General features: G+C 33.8%; 1 protein-coding gene across 2 annotated transcripts in view; it reads right to left on the minus strand.

The window, feature by feature from the left end:
* The window catches only part of Tmtc2 (Transmembrane O-mannosyltransferase targeting cadherins 2), a 126920-nt gene that overhangs the window by 63462 nt on the left and 51172 nt on the right, over window positions 1–12286 (minus strand). For both annotated transcript variants that reach the window (XR_012409771.1, XM_073964967.1), the window contains exon 3: window positions 5048–5086. The gene's annotated coding sequence lies outside the window, so the exon portion shown is untranslated. The remainder of the gene's footprint in view (window positions 1–5047; window positions 5087–12286) is intronic.

A 12286-nucleotide genomic window follows, 5' to 3' on the forward strand; every position in this document is an offset into this window, starting at 1 on the left:
ACTTACTTCCTTCCGTCTTTCGTTTGTCATCGCTTCGTTGGCAGCATATCAATGGGATAATATTTAGATTTCTGCAACACCTTGGCAAACACACAGAAAACACAAACGAAGCTGCTGGTTCACTCTGTGGCTAGTGGTAGATTTTCATTTTCGTTTAAAATTCGTTTCAGTGAAATGCAAATAAAACAAGACATTTATTTTCTGCGCAAACAAATCAAATGGATTGCATGCAATTGGCAATTGGAAACAGAGCATAGGTACGAAGGGCATGCAACAACCCTGCATCAGAACATATTGAAGTGATTTCACTTTCCGGTTCAGATGCTATTGCATTTCATTGCAGTGTGCCATTGTGCATTGTTTCAGATGGACGAGGATCGAGGAGAGGCATCTGTACTATGATTTAAATGATTTGCCACAATGAACACCCTAAACGAATTTCCAATCGAGGTATGTTGTAAAATCACAAAACGTAACAAATCAACAATTTTTGTGCAATCGAATTTTAGAGTTGTGGTAGTTAAGTTAAACCCGACATAGCTGGGAACAAGTAAATATTGTAAATGGAATTGTGTTGATGCTCCTACTCCTACTCGAGTTTGTGTTTTTGTAGTCGATTCGAATGTTTGCAGAATAAACCCAAAGTCCGTAACATACAAAAGACCCGCCTATGAAAATTTCATCCTAAATATAACATTGTTGTGGTACGAAATGGAGGATTCGATCTTAGTATGTTACCGTGGGCCTTTTTAAAGCAAGTAATGGGATTATACGTATATCTTTTAGCTTCCCAGCAAATAGTTTGCATCTAGAGATACAGTTCAGTCACCAGTGTAACTGAATCTACACTGCATGTTTTTTATGAAACACTAATGATCTGTTCAAGAGGGTGGGCGCCTAAGTGACATTATCTTAGTTTAGCAGTTCTTTTTTCAGAGTTAAAAAGCATTTCTTTGTAAATCAATTTGAAGTTAAAAAAGTGCCAATGTAATTCCTACACCACATTGCATGGCTTTCAATTTTTGTGGCGGGTTATTACTTTTGTTTTATAAAGGCCCTTTAGCTGGCCTTGCTTTTTCCAGAATAGATAAATAGTATATTTCGGGTATATGGATCAGTAGCAGGAATAAACAACACTGTTCGAGAGCTGTGCATCGTGATGCACGTTGCATAGTACCATCCACATGGCTAGCAAACAGTACCCAAACACATCCCATACCCAATTCGTAAGTATTCGAGACGTGCATACAAAGTGTCATCTTGCATCTACGGCTGCTGGTGTTTGTTGTTCCTGTTTCTGTTTGTATTTTGGGCTGTTGATGTCGTTGAGTGCAAAATTTTTTGGCATTCGGGTTTCGTTATTTGCCATTTGTGTGCCAGAGTACTAGTAAATGCGGTAGATTTACAATATTTTACTAGATTACATTCGTTTGCATGTTTCTGCAAATCGCCCGTTACCAGCTGGTTTGCCGAAACGTTTTGTTTCATGTTTGTGCATGTACGTTTTTTGATATGAAACACAATTTTAGGCATACAAACTCGGTCTATTATCTCAGGCGTTTTATTGCACAGTCTATGTTGGATCTCCACATTGAAGACAAATAAAGTTTCAACAGAAAGCAAAAAAAAAAAAAAGAACATTATGATTTACTTGTTTTATACCACATACATACATATGTACGTTTGTTTATGGAGAGGACTACATTGTCACATATACAAACAAATGTTGCGTATATGCAGAGTAGTTGGTGTGATGGAAGTACATATTAGAAATGCAAGAATTTAAGCAGGGATCCAATATATTTTTACAGCCTATATTTGGAATTATGCCAAATTTTATATATGACGATTGATCTAGATTCGATTTTGTTTGTTTCAAATTTTCTTTCACACAAGACACATATGCTTCTTTTTAAAATATGAATGTAAATTTTTTCTTCATAATATGTTTTGTTGTCCACAGAAGGAGACGGTTTGTCCTATTGTATAGCAGTTTTATATTACTGAAATATTCCACAATATTAAGATGGGCATCTCAACCACCGTTGAAAGTTTTGATGCTAATTCTTCGTTGATTAAAACATAAGTGTGGAAAAACATAATATTAGGCCATTACAATTTTTGAAAATTGTCTGCTTTGTTATTTTTTTTTTTTTTTTGAATTTTAAGGTAGTTGGTAGTTTAAATCTGTGATTGCATCTCCGTGCCTGTATTGTTTGAATTTTATATTGAAGTGCCATTTGCACGTGGTAATTTAATGCAAATACATAAAGATATATATTTTTTTAAATTTTAAAACAAAATATTGTACAATACTACCATGAAAAAATGCAACGCAAATCGAGTGATATATTCTAATATAAGTATATGAAGAATTCATTAACAGAAGCTTTTTGTTAAATTATTTTGCATTATAATGCAAACATGTGTAATTATTTGGTATGAATACTAAATATAATATTAAAATTATACAAATTAATTACAAATCAATTCATTTTCACGAAAACTCAGACCAACGTGCAATAAAGTCATTCATATAAAAATCCATTTGAAAGACACTTTTTTTAAAACTATTGCCTTATTTCTATTGAGGCTATGGTTCAAAACATAATCTTTCAAATTAAAATGTTAAAATAAAATTGTATAATACATTTTGTATTTTGGAATTAAAAACAACACAAATCGGAATTAAAAACAACACAAATTCAAAGCATATGGTTGCAGTGGGAACTATTTCTATATAAAATTTATTGTAATTTAACTTTTCTAATTTTTAATTAGTTTATAGTTTATTAATTTCATCGTTTATTCAACATGACATATCTGGCCCTCATACTTATGTTCACTATAAGCATTGGCAAAGTAGTGACAACACGAACAATTGAAAATTTAAAATTTATTCATTACTTAACAAATATAAATATTCACATATTTCACTTTTCTTGTATATACGAGTATGTATGTGGCTCATGTAAATATGTAGACTGGTAAGTAAACACTCACTCCTTTAGTGAAGTAATATTGGCATACTCTTGAGGGTGATGTAATGTTCCAGTTTTTTGCGTAAAATGCAGTATCCATTTTAGTTTTAATTCATATATGTAGAGAATGGAAAAGAGAGAGAAGCAGAGAAAGAGTAAATGTGTTTCCTCGTAAACACACATACATAAATAAATATTATTAGTGTGGTTCTTGATTGCAAGTAACTCAACGACCAATGAATTTGTGTTCTTTATAACTGATGTTCCTTATAATTCATCTAAGGAGATGTAAAATTTATAGAACTATCCCAAAAGTCAGTTTAGTTTTCGGTTATAGGTATTGAGACGAAGTTGATTGTATAAACATTTAATCTCTATGGAACATTTTAGCATAATGTTGTGCTTACTTAATACTTTTACTTAATAGACCATGGTTATATCCAATGTCATTTTTGTACACGTTCTACTGTACATAAAATATACAACAACTTCATATATAAACAAGCATCTATCTGTGTTTGCACAATCGTGCGTGTGGCAAGAGATTGTTCATTGAGACCAGTTGGCAGTTGTTTATATCAGCTCCAACAGTTTTAATTGACGTTTAGTTCCACCCACACACACACACAGACCTACATGTAGAATGCACCCAAAGAGTTGTGTGTATAAAGTGAATTTGCCGTAGTGAATGTTTGTTATTTCAGTTTCTTCTTTTTGGAATAAACGCAACCAATTTCCAGTTTATTTTTATTTGCTCAGAGAGAAAAGCTGAAACGAACGACATCGATGTTTACCCAAGACCATCGATAAATGGAGTGACTTTGCAAATGACTGTGAGTCTAACTACATATGTGTATGCGTGTGAGTGGGGGGCTTTTTGTCGCCAACTTAATGTCCATTTTCAAATTAAACTTGAATCAGTGTTCATTGTAAAAGAGTTTGTATGACCCTCAGAATTGTCCTTCACTACTTTGCCATTTCACTTCATCAGAAACAGAAAAAAAATTGTAGAAGAACTGAGTAATGTTTTGCAATTCCATTTATTGAGCATGAGAAAATAAAAATTTAATATTTATAGTCGTGTGGGATAAAAAATAGCCAGTTTGGTTGTTATATTTTATATTTTATTAAAAAATTTATTATTTCGGAAAATGGGATAATATTGCAGATTCTGTTGTAATGGCGTGTCTTAAAACCAAGCGTTTCCGCGGTTTTGGTTTCATTACTTATTCCCATGCGTATATTATTGATAATATCCCCAAAAACTTGCCTTCATAAGATTAGTATTCCAAAAAAAGTTTTCATTTTATAATGTTTTTTGCTTCTCCTGTAAAATTATTATTTTGTTAGTTACGACTTTTGGCATTTATGTTCACGATATGCAAAATCATTCTTTAATATTAAAAAAATATTCATTAATCTTTTATTTTATTTATTTATTTTATTTTACTTTATTTTATTAAAAAATGTTCGTTCGCATTCTGCATAAAACTACAGTCGGACCTCGATTATCCGTGATGGTCGGGACCGGAGGCATTACGGAAAATCGATTTTCCCGGATAATGGAGGCAGTGCTTTTATTTAGTTTTTGAACATATTTTTTAAGTAAAAATGGCATAATATTGTACAATAAGATGAAAATCTACTATTTTTATTAAATTTATTACGGTAATCCAACAAATTTTAGAAGGATACATAATATCATCATCATCAGATTCATCTGAATTGACTTTGTACCATGGTTTTTGCGATACCATAAATACCCAAATTGTGTAACACGCGAGAATTTCCAGTTTTCGTTTGTTTACCTTTTGTTTGCTTAATCAAATTAATTGGAAAGTGTGTTTTTACTCCCGGGCAATGAAGTTTATAACGAAAAATAGAAGAAATGGGAAACAGTCCAACATTTCTTTTCTATCACGGATAATGGAGGTTCCCGGATAATCGATTCACGGATAATCGAGGTTCAACTGTATTTTTATCTTTTATATACAAAATATATTTTTGACTAGGCGTTTAACCATATTTGAAATAATTTTTATTTCGCAAATTGTGGAGATACTTACGTGATGATTAATTTGTTCAAATGTGTTTAACATTAGTATCTGAAAAAGAAACAAGACATACAATTAATATCTTATAAATATCCATTTACAAGGCAATGGAAACGATAAACAAATTCTTAAGCAGCAGAATCACATTAATCACTATCAACACCGATTATTTAAGCCATTATTTACACCCGCATCTGGATGAAAAATGAATTGGAAAAAATATGCGATTGTCGAAAATCTTTGCAAATATTTGCATTACTTTGTGTTGAAGTCTTTAATTCTGCTTGGTCTGAGCAGACGATTTTGATTTGAAATATATGCGTTAGCCAAATATGTATTCCCAGCATTTATAATATACATATGTACAGTTTATTGACGAGCTACCAAATGACCCTTGGTCGTATGAGTGTTTACTGTTTCATTGACATTAAACATACGCAACATAGGATAATATTTGTTCAGGTAATTTCTACGGCATGGTATGTAGCCCCTCGAAATAACAACTTTGGACCATAAAAGTATATATTTTTGATCAGCGTAAAATGTCGACAATCGTAAGTCGTCGTCGTGCACTGTGGTCAGACTTTTATAGGAAAAGCGGCCAAAAATACTTCCTGTGCTGATAACAATACGACCATTTTAGCACATGTTACTTACTGTGGCAACAAAAATAAGATTTTTTTCAACATAGGTCGAACTTTAGGTAATGGTCCCATAAAACGGGGCTAAAATTTGGCGCTCGGTCTTCCCTAGAAATTTGGTGATGTATGTAGGTGCACTCTTATTTATTGTTCCCATAAAACGGTACCGCTCACCTTAACGTTCACAAAAAATCATACAAATTGTATTTAAATAATCACATTAAGTTCTATCGGCCACTGTGCAATGATATTGTTTCGAGTAATTTAGAAATGTTGCAAACTGAATTGAATGAGACACGCTTTAAACAATTTCAAGATAAGTCCAGATTTTTGAGTATTTCACTATAACAAATTGGTTATATCTCTCAATTCAAAATCCTCGTTATTTTCTGTACCTTCAACTATGACGCATTTCTATATATGTATAGCCCGTTGTCAGTTGCTTCATCTAGTTCTGGGGAAAAGATATTCGATATTTGAACTCAATTTTGATCTTCCGTCCGTTCATAATAAATGACGTTTTTACTTCTTTATTTGTTAAGTCACATTATAGAAAATTATCACCCATCCATATATGAATGAAATCGATTTGCAAGTCTCCGTTACTAATAAACTCGTACATTAAGCAACAGCTTATCAAAGACGTCGGTGCAATATTAATAAAACATTTATCTTCCAACCCTAGTTTATTTTTTAATGAAATAAAATATATGTGGCTATGCTAGTGCATCGATGCATAAATATTTGTCCTGGTGGAAGTGAATTACGACAGTTCTCGATAGAGTGCACCATTGAGTCCAAATAGAAAAAAATACAAATATTGAAATACTTGTAAAAAACCTCACTGTTTTATGGGCTATTCACATTCATTTGTGAAATGTCGTAATTGTTTTTATTAATATTATTCTTTATTCCGCTTCTACTGACACGAAAAAACGCATATTTTAAAATTTTCATTTAAACCTTGAATTTGCATTATTCGAAAGCTATTGCTGTTGTGGATTTTTCTATGGGTTGTTGTTGCCGTTCTTTTGCATCATAATACGAATTGTTTTTGTGGCAATCATAAATAAAACTATTTTCGCACAAAAAGTAAAACGAGAATAAAATTTGCAAAATTTAATATCCGTTTATATTCGCAAATTAAATGCGGAGGTGTTTTTTTTTGTGGCATTCGCTGTTCTCAAATTTACAGACACATTTGTTGGGGATGTGAAAAGTGTGGTCGTTCTGTTTTCTGTTGTTTTAGTTTGTTTTGCTCTTGTTGTTGTTTCGCCACAAAAGAACTAAAGCCAATACATTTCAGTATTTACTGGAGTGTGAGGAGACGCAGTGCATTCCGTTCTTCCGGCACACAACAACAGGCATTTGTTTGCAGTTGCAGCATCAATGGCAACTGAAAAAGAGAATACGTTAACGACTGGGGGTTTTTGAACTTTGTCTGCGAGTGTATTACGTTTGCAAGCAAACACACTTGGACGTCGGCATCAACTAAAAAAATTGAAAAAAAACTTTATACAATATTTTGACGGAAATAGTAAATGGTGAAAATGTAATCAAACTACATCTCTCCCATTCTTTTTTTGTTCTTTTTGTCGTGAATGCATAAAACCGTAAAGGTATATTGTTGTGCGTTTTCATGTGCATATATCATATTGTGTTTTGTTCGTGTTCCAAGGTGAGGAGGAAACTTTGATTGTATGCTGGACTGCCTACAATGTAAGCATTGTTATTATTTAAACTAATATCTTTCACAGAAGTACCGTTGAGAGAAATAAAGACTGGAAAATAAATGCGGTGATGCTATTATTCCCAAAAACATACATAGTAATAGTGGAAACAATAAAGTCGTGAAATGAGCATCGGTCTTCTGAATAATAAAAAATAATATTAAAAATGATATCCGTCCTAATAGACATAAGTAAGAAATCCTGGCTGGGGTTGGAAGCTATGTACTCGAAAACATATAAAACTGGTATCACGACGTGTTTGTGTTCAAACAAAACTCCTAAACCATTGCAGAATGAATCGTCACTGCATAACAAATTGCATTTAAAAAAGTCAAAGTTCGATAGCAAGCTTGTTAGTTACTAATATAACTTCGAGAAGCCACTTGCACATTCGGCATGTCTAATGACCTGCGTAACTAATAGCGAAACCGTTCGCATAATCTGAAAGTTGTGTGGAAATCTCTACGGCTTAATTTCTTCCATTGCAAAACAAACCAAACACAATTATTATGCCGTATATAAAATATATTGATTTTGTATCACGAGTTTGCTTTAAAATCTGTAAGTACTGCAATATAGGGCTATACCAAATCATTGACATATACCATTTTTTGTAACCAAAATTCTTCATAAAGGACTTGAAATATTAAATTACATTAAACTAAGTTTGGAAGAAATTTTTGCAAAATTTTTAGGGTTATCTTGCAAATAGCCATTTTAGTATATGCCAGCAGGGTTTTTGAGCTTTTGGGCCATTATCTCAGGAAGTATTGATTTACTCCGGAAAAAATTGTACCATTTTACACAAAAATTTTAAATTATTTTGTGGCGGACGTACCCGAAGGAGTGGACCGTTATAAGCCATCTTCGAACTTAAATTAAGTTTGGACAAGATATAACAAAATTTGGTTCGAATCGGTTGATCCGTTCAAGAGTTATCGTGCGCACCAGCCTGACAGACGGACGGACATAGATAAATCGACTCCAAATTGTCTGAAACGAATTTCGTCCAAACACTCTTGTGGTCTAAAACCGTTATTTCGGCACATCTCTGGTCGTATCAAAGTGTAAGTACCCTTTCTAGCCTAAAGGCTGATGGTATAATCAACAGATAGAATACGTATCGGCCTTTTGCTACCTTGGTAGTGTAATGTCAGAAGATGTAGGAATCGATGATGATGTAAATAACCGACACAGTAAAGCACGCGGAGCTTTCGGTCGACTAAATAAAGTATGGCGACCACATAAATTTCACTGAACCATCAACACGTGTGTAAAATCCACCCTACTTTATTGTAGCGAAACTTGCAAAACTACGACAAATGTGATCCATAGACTACAGGCATTCGTGAATAGATGCCTCCGTATAGTTTGTCATACATTTTGGCCAAACCGACTCACAAACTCTCATTTGTGGATAATGACAAGCGAGGAACCCATAATCCACTAAATAAGAAGAAGGCTTTGGCATACAACATAGTATTGCTAGAATGGCTCTAGAATGGAACCCTCAACGTTCCACAATTTTACGAGTTTTTATTGAGCGGTAACCAAATAAAAACTGATAAATATCTGGCTTTGAAACCTAGTAATACCAATGTAGAAGACATTTAGTAATATGTTCATAGTGGCGATATCACGGCCAAACACGGCCAATTTAATAAAAGTCAATGAAAAGTGATTTTAAGAAAAATAAAATAATTTTTTCAACTTTGTGTGTGTTTTTTTTATCACTTTAAAAATTGTTTCTTCTTCTTCTTTATTTGCATATCCGTTATCCGGATGTTAAGCGATCATACAATATTACATTTTATTACATTGTTCTTGCAAATATATAGTTTATGTGGAAAGCGATAATTGTCGGTTTTTAGCCGCTGTTAGAAGACTGAGTTCATCGCGGTATCCGGTCCAGTCTTGAATATTTTTTAGCCAGGACAATTCTCTTCGACCTCTACCACGTCTTCCTTCAACTTGGGATTTGAGAATGATCTGCAGGATCTTATATTTGTTGTTCCTCATCAAATGTCCCAAATAGGAAACTTTCCGGGTTTTGATGGTTTTAATTAGCTGCCGTTGTACATTCATTCTTCGCAGAACTTCGGCATTTGACACTCGATCGGTCCATGGAATTTTGAGCACACGTCGGTATGCCCACATTTCAAATGCTTCCAATTTCTTCTCGCCTGCTGATTTTACAGTCCATGTTTCAGCCCCGTACAATAGAACAGACCATACATAGCACTTGATAAAGCGGGTTTTAAGCTCAATGTTGATGTCGTGGCTGCTTAGTACTTTTTTGTATTTGAGAAACGCTTCTCTCGCCATTTCTATACGACATCGTATTTCATTAGAAGATTGCCACTGCTCATTTATTTGTGCTCCCAAGTATTTATATGATTTTACTCTCTCTATTTCTGATTCACGGATTTTTAGTGTGGAGTTGTAGAAATTGGTACTTTTACTAACGATCATATATTAAAATTGTTTAAAGTATATTATATATATAGATAAAAATCAAATGTCGTTCGTTGGTAATGGCATCAGTTGAGAACGGCTGCACCGATTTGGATATATATATATTTTTTTTTTATTTTGAAATGTTCGTCATAACCCAACTTAGGTTTTTATGCAAAGAACATTCGCATACGCCCACTTTTTTAATTTTCAATTTTAATCTTTTCTACAAAACTGATTTTCCTGAAATTAACATGGAATGTACACCGGTGATAGTAGACTACATATTTTCTTGAATTCTGGAAGGGGCGTAGTACTTTCCATATATAATTTTTCTTTAAAAATGCTTTATTTACAATAATTACCAATGTATCGGTTTGGAAATTTATTTGGGAGACAATTGTGGTTGTTTCTCCAACCTTACCTACTTATTTGGGATCCAAAGACGTGACCACGTCCACTTTTTAAAATATGTTACTTCTACAAAACTACTGAACCGATTTTCCTGACATTTTCAGGGAATGTACAAGGATGGCCCCGGATGAAAATAGGATGCAAATTTCTTGACTATCGAAGGGGCGGGGTACTTCCCTTTGTCATATTTAAAAAAACGCCGTCATAACCCAACGTAGTTTTTTATGGAAATAATATTTTAGCACGCCTTCTTCAATTTTGAATTTAAATTTTTTCAACAAAAACAACTGAACCTGTTTTCCTGAAATTGTCAGGGAATGTAAAGGGATGGCCCCCCGAAAACAGGCTACATATTTTATTGAATTCCATAGGGGCGGGATACCTCCCCTATGCGATACTTTTAAAAACGCTATATTTGCATAAACTACGAATACATCGGTTTAAAAATTTACAAATTAATTTACAATCTAGGTACTTCTTTGGTTGTACTATATAATAGTTGCTGATGGTTGCGGAATATGTTTATATATCGGGATTCAATCACATACTCCTATGTCCTACATATGCACTAAATCAGTTAAACAAATAGAGTATATTCGCATTAAAGTTAATTGTCACGAGTAAAACTTTTCCGGTTTGCAAAATATAATAAAAAATACCATTGTACCAATTCTCCCCGACCAAATTTATAGCATACGTATATTTTCACACTGGCTGTTGCTCATAGAACACAGCTGTATGCGTGTGTAAGAGCTTAAAAGGTCTTTGTGTATATGGCGTATTTACGACTCACAATGAGGCGTAATTTGTTACTTTATCCCTCTTGCGCTCTGCACAGCTTGTGTATGAGTTTGTGACAGTCTGTGTGTGAGAGCATGAAAGTCTGTGCGTGTAGGTATTACTAAACACTGGATCAACATACTTTCTTTTTATTTTATTTTTACTACCACCATTAAATAATGCTCCCTATGCATGGGTGTGCGTATTTGTCTGACTGTTGTTACTGTTGCTACATGGCTTTGCCGCCGCAGATGATGGTAATCGGGTGGAGGTCAGGGCGTGGTGTGTTCTTACTATTGTACTTGCGATGCGGCATGCTGCGACAAAAATTGTTGTATAGGATTCATTCATTCAATTCATTTGCAATGGGGGGCAATGTTAGCCCCTATGCCACGCCAACAAAATGCAAACTTTTTCCTTTTCACGAAATTCATTTTGTGCGTTTTATACTCGTTGTTTTTGCTACGTTATTTGATTTTGTTGAAATTGTTATTGTTTCTGTTTTATCCGCTGCCATGGAAATTGCTGATGATGTTATGTTTGTTGCTGTTTCTGTCGCTGTTGCCAAGACTCTGGTAATATCTAAAAAATCATCATCATAAATGAATGAAGTATTTATGCCTTTTAAAGCTGTTCTTAATAAAATGAACAATAACGAAACAACAACAAACAACTCACATAACGACAAATAAAATTAATCTGCAAAAGTTTACCCACGCCCTACATCTATAGACAGGGTAGCAAACATACATAACTACATACGGGAAATAAACATATTTTCCATTCGAAGCAATTCATTCGTGACAAAAGATTGATTTATGCATTGACATATGTCAGATGTAAAGATTTATCCGTAATGCATAAACCAATTAATAACATACATAACGTTTAAATTAAATTGTTATTAGAGATTTATGCCAAAGTTCATAAGTTATTCTTTTAAAATAATTTATAGAAAAGAGGGTGTCCAAATAAATGGCACATTATTTCAACAGGTCATAATACAAACCACCCACTGATCTCACAGTCCCAACATGGTGGGTTATGTCTAAGGGATTTACCAAAATCACGCGTTTCGAACAGCGGCTACCAACCCAGAATCTCTTTTTCGGTTTTGGTAGTACCTGCTGTTGAGTTTTTTGGTCCATACGGTGACGGAGGAAAATCCTGGACGAATGCAAATGTGCTCTGTGTGTTCACCAGCAATCACCACGGCCGCTAATTATTTCATA

The sequence above is a fragment of the Musca autumnalis genome, unplaced genomic scaffold, assembly GCF_047663935.1.
Source record: "Musca autumnalis isolate F117 unplaced genomic scaffold, ASM4766393v1 scaffold_2, whole genome shotgun sequence".
NCBI classification, from domain to species: Eukaryota; Metazoa; Arthropoda; class Insecta; order Diptera; family Muscidae; genus Musca; species Musca autumnalis.